Raw genomic sequence first — 6,000 nt, 5'->3', positions numbered from 1 at the left:
GTTCTTCATCCCCATCCTGGACGAGGATTTTCTTTAGTGTCTCTTCGCTCTTCTCGGTTGGCTTTTTGTCGACGTCTTGTAGGACTTCCACGTCCTAATCTTCAATTTCTGCCTTCTCTGGCTCTCGCACGCTGCAGGTAGATTTCATTGCTGCCATGGAGCAATTCTTCGCCTGCAGCTGATCGCCTCTAACTTCCTCTATCCCATGCTCTATTGGGAATCGCAATAGTTGATGCAATATTAAGGGAACTGCCCCCATTACATGCAACCATGGCCTCCCCAAGATGATGTTGTAAGGGGAGGATGTATCAATGATGGTGAATTCTGTCTTGATCTTCCTGGTGCCAGCCTGCACCTCCAAGCTTACTGCTCCCAGATGCCATGTCGGCGTTCCATTGAACCCAACCATTGGGCCATTGGACTGTTCCATATCATCTGGGTGAAGGCAGAGCTCTTTGTAACATCAGACGTACATGATGTCATAAGAGCTGCCTTGATCAATCAGGATACGTTTCACTTGGCACTCCCCAACCTGGAGGGATACTACCAAGGCATCATTATGCGGATGCTGAACCATCTCTAGGTCGGCTTCAGTAAAGGTTATCATTGGTCCTTGGCATTCTTCTGCCCGATGTCTTTTCTCCCCGACTTGGTGGACATGTTGCAGGTGCTTCACTTTCTGGGTCTCTCCTCAGATTTTGTTTTCGTTGACCTTCGAGTGGATTACGCTGATTATCTGAGGTCCTCCTGCCTGCGGCTGTTGTGCTGGGGGAGGTGGAGCTGCTGGTGTCTGAGGCAATCTTGTCCGTTCTTCCCTTGTCCTGGTCTCATTGACAAGGTCTCTCAGATGTCCTTGTCTCACCAGATCTTCCAAATATGTTTTCAGGGCTCTACAACCCTGAGTTGTATGCCCATCTTCATTATGGTAGGAACAATGCCTGCCAATGTTTCTTCCCATGAACTCTCTTGGAGTCCTTTTTAGCGTTCTGAAATAGGGCTGGTTCCGAATTTGATCCAGGACTTTGGGAATTGGGATTCGGAACACAGTTGTTACTGCTTGTGTGGCCCTCAGTTCTACCTCTTGCCTGTTCATTCCATTGTTACCTCGGCCTCGCTTCAGTGAGCCGTTTCCTTTCTCTTGTTTTATCTCCCTAGTTCCCGATGTGTCTTCTTCGGTTCTGGCGTACTTCTCGATTCTCGCCATGAGCTCCTCCATACTTTTTGGCAATGTCTTTGCCAAAGACTTTCGTAGTGGACAGTTGTCTTTCAAGCCGTTCTTAAAAGATACGACTGCCACCTCTTGATTACATTCGGGTATTCGATTGAACACCTCATAGTATCTTTTTGCATAGGCCCTAAGGCCTTTATTCTTGCTGATCTTCAGAGCCATCAATACGTCCACCCTTAATGGCTGCAGCTTGTTTGTCACAAACCTGGCCACAAACATCTCGGCCAGGCCTTCCCAAGTCTTCACTCTTCCCTTCGGTAGTTTGTGGAACCAATCTGATGCAATCTCCCCAAAGGATGAGGGGAACACTTTGCAGAGCAACGGCTCGTTCCCACTATACAATGCCATTAAGTTCAAATAGAGTCCAACGTGAAAGTTGGGGTCTGACTTACCATCGTATATTTGAAACCTCGGCATACTGAACCGCTTTGGTGCTTCAAATCTGTCTAATTCCACCGAGAATGGTGTCCTCGGCTTATCTAGAGAGGTTACCTCGGCGTAGGCATTCTGTTGCTTCCTTTTGAGGTAATCTCTTAAGTCTTCTTTGCTCCGCCCAGGAGCTCGGCTATCTTTTGACTTCAGTCATTTCGGTATACTACTCTCGGCCTCGTGGTGAGCCCTTTTCGACCTTCTCCGTGAGTCGTGTCGAAGTACAGTGCCTGGCCCTGAACATGCCGATGTCCTTTGGGGTCTGCCTCCTTTGTGCGATGCGTCCTCCGTGATCCTTCTCTTCTTGATTCTCTTCGTCCGTCCTCCCTAGAAGGTCGGTGAGAGTATCTTTCGTCTCCGTTGTGCTGAGGGGCTACGGGGATTGTTTTCTGTCCTCCCTTCTGGGTATTGGCCGCTGGAATCGGTGTGTCGTGCAGCGGGTATGGTGGCTGCATGACGTTATTTTGCATCATGAAATTGACGACCGACTGCAGGTCTGCCAATTTGTTTGACATCTCTTTTACCTTTTCGTCCCTCCGTAGGCACCTGTCCTTCCAAACCAAGAGGTCGTCTTCGTTGTAGTACCTGTTTTGATCAGGTTTCTTTGGTGCGTCGCTAGTCTGGCCGACGTCTTTCGCTCCGTGATTCTGGTCACGAGTTTCTGCATTGCATTCGTCTCTTGTGATATCAAGGTCAATAGGTCTCTCACTCCCAGCAGGAGTGTGATCCCCAACCTTTTCTTTCTGTCCGTTACTGGCCATCTATTTCCCTTTCGTTCCCACAGACGGCGCCAAATTGTGTGGGTGATTTTCTGATCACACTGCCCGACTCAGTATTCAGCTGGAGAATACTGGTAGAATAGATGACACCTGGCTAACCTGCAACTGAAAGAGAAGATTCTGGCGGTGGTTTCGACCATCCGGCGGCACTCCGACGATCAAGTCAATATATCTCTCAAAGATAATCAATGATGCTAAACTCAATGCTCAAAGCATAAAATTGCGTACCTTACACCCACGGGGGTGCCTCTCTTTTATAGTTACCTCAATCTTAATTCCAATAGAAGCCTGACTTCTATGGATTTATGTTTAGAACTTACTTTGGACTCCTTCAGAGATAAAGATAAACTCCCTAAGAGCTTTATCCTTATCTTGGCTAAGTCTCCTTTTTATTCTAGGACTCTTGTCCCTTATCTCTTATCCGTTTATCTCGAATTCCGATATCTTCGGAGATAACATCGGCTTGACCGAGATCACCTTGGCGTCATGACCCTGACACGTGGCACCTCGGCTGACACGTCGGCATCAGCTTGCCACGTATCGGTACTCAAAAATATATCCCCACAATATATATATATATATATATATATATATATATATATATATAAACATTTATAATGTTAGAGAATATTTCTTTTATTTTCTTTCTATATCTCTGTCAAATTTTGGCTATTAATTATGTATATTTTCAGCCAAAACTGTCCAATATTTATGCATATCCTACAAGTCAAGGTGATTTTTATGTATTTTGGTTGAGCCATTCCATCATTTATAGCCTTTTTTTTTAATAATAAATAAATAAAGGTACCTAACAGATTTGCAAGATAAACTATATCAAGCCTTTGATTGGAATTGTTAACCAAATATTGGTCAGAATTGCAATTTTCACAATTCCACAGGCAATTTCTAAAGGGTACGTATGATATGTGGGAGACGTAATAGCAAAAATGGACAGCAAAGCAACCTTTGTATCCACAAAATTGTGGGTACATTGTACATTGCACAACATGTTGTAAGAAAAGTGTGCACATATGGTAAAAGTTAAAATCAAAATGACATGTCAATGGTTTGAGGTATCTTGTACTTTTTTACTATTTTTTTTTTATGGGTAACCGAACAAAATTAAATTAAAATTTTAAAAAATGGCTATAATTTCTTCTCATTTTCTTAGGCCCTTCAAAAAAAAGGGGAAAGAATTTGCAGTTTTTCTCCATTTTTGTTTCTCTTTACAAATCCTACAATGAAATAAATCATAACTAATTATCCATTAAATATATATATATATATATATATATTGCTTGCACAATTAGAGTTGTTTAGAGAAAGCAAACGGGGCTAGTTCATTGGTGATGAGTCTATGCATCTCACACTAGGATTCATATGGGTCTTTCTTCTATTTCTTGTATCTAGTATTGTTATATGATTACCGCTCGTTTGATGTAATTTTCAGGCTATTTGTAATTTATTTCCTACTAATTGACATATAAAAAATAAAAAAGGAAGTGCATATCTAAGATTGGGCATCCAACTTGTAAAATTAGAGTTAGATTAATCGAGTACTTAACATGCAAACAAATTTTGTTCATTAAAATTAGAAAAGGTAACAACCCATTAGTTTGCCAATCAAAATGCAGTCAATTATGATATTTTTTTTAAATACAAAAAAAAAAAAAAAAAATATTACCAAAAAATTATTTTGGGAAAATTCTTTTTTTTTTTAAAAATATATATATATATATATATATGTGTGTAGAGGCTGAGAGGTGTTGACCGATCTGTTGAAAATAGTTTAGGGCCTTGGTTTTAATTTTGTCCAATCTGTTGAACAAATCTGGACAGATAGGCCCAACCCAGACCATGAGTGTTCGTTTTTCAATTTCGTTTGTCCCAATTCAGCACCAGTGCTCGCAAGCAGTAGAAAGGCCCATTAAGATGGTTCACAAAGCGCCAAAGTGGGCTACGGCCCGGATGTAAATCTGTTGAACAAATCTAGACAGATAGGCCCAACCCAGACCATTAATCTTCGTTTTTCAATATCGTTTGACCCAATCCAGCCTATTAAAGTTTTCAGTTGTTTGACGTGTTTGATTATAAACAGTCCAGTGCTCGCAAGCAGTAGAAAGGCCCATTAAGATGGTTCACAAAGCGCGAAAGTGGGCTACGGCCCGGATATTAATTTCAATGGGCTGGCCTCAAACACATGTGAAGAGGGTGTAACTCACTGCTTGTTTGGTTTTTTTTTTTTCCCCCCATTTTCTTTGTTCTTGGAAAATACATTAAAAATTTTGAAAACGTTCATTATTTTCATTTTGGTGTATTTTTTTTTTTTGAAATTAATAATTAGTGTCCATGGATGTTGCTAAAATTAAAATATAAAAAAAAAAAAAGAAAAAAAGAAAAAGAAAGAAAAGGTACACAATGAACAACAAAGAAATTCAAGAAGGATTTGACACCTTTATTACCTTTAATTAGATTCTTTGAATATAGAAAATTTTGTAAATTGTTTGTTGAAAATAGACTATTTTTGAGAAATTTTTTCTCTAAAATGTTTTGGGGAACCATTTTTTTCTTTAAGTTTTTTTTAATTGTTTGTTGAAAATAGACTATCATTTCTATTTTTTTTTTTTGAAAATAAGAACCATATTTTCAACTAAGATGTCAAATAAACCTAGTTTCCCTAATAAATTGTCTTTATCACTTAGTAATCTCTTGTTTCAATGGTCACAACCCACAAATAGCACAATAATTTTTTTTTTGATCGGCAAAAAAGGATATAAAATAACTAAATATATGTCAAAAAATGTGGTTGAATATATTTTAAGGTATCTATAAGCTTTTCATATTGAAGTTATTCGATATATTCTACATACAATCGTATATATCTTCAAGTTTGTGGAATGAAATAAATTTTGCATATAAGAACTTGCTTAATCATATAGAGGCTTTCGTGGTGCCCCTAACATGGCACGTCTTAAGGAAACCACATGTACCATAGATATGCCACAAATGCTAGTGAAATTTTGTGTTTTAGTACTTTGTGCTATTTATCAACCCTCTTTACAGGTTTATTGTACATTTTTTTCAAGTTTAATCAATTCTTTTAATTGATAAATAGTTCACTTCAATGAGCTCTAAATTTGTCATAACTTGTAAATTATAGTGAATTTTATCCAATACTTGGAATGAAATTAATATACTAGTTTGTCGTCTATTGTAACGATATTTACTCTTGATCATGTACTTTTCAAATCTCTAAGTTTATCATGAATCATTAAATATATGTCACAACATGTGGATGGATATTTGTCACTGGAATTTGGTAGTTTTTGAAAGGTATCTCTAAATTTATCATATCGAAATTATGCCACATACAAGCATATATATTTCTTCAAGTTTATCGATTGAAATTTTTCCCTGAACGTTGCACGTCTTAGGCAACCATGTGTGCCTCAAAGATGCCACAGCCGCTGATAGCTTTTTTTTGTTTTAATAATTCAAGCTTTTTATACCTTTTTAAAGTTTTATCATGTGAATTTTGCATGCTAGAAAACACAACGCTAACTC

The sequence above is a fragment of the Camellia sinensis genome, chromosome 10 (assembly GCF_055761805.1).
Source record: "Camellia sinensis isolate YWXY chromosome 10, ASM5576180v1, whole genome shotgun sequence".
Taxonomy (NCBI): domain Eukaryota; kingdom Viridiplantae; phylum Streptophyta; class Magnoliopsida; order Ericales; family Theaceae; genus Camellia; species Camellia sinensis.
This window is presented reverse-complemented; position numbering follows the sequence as displayed.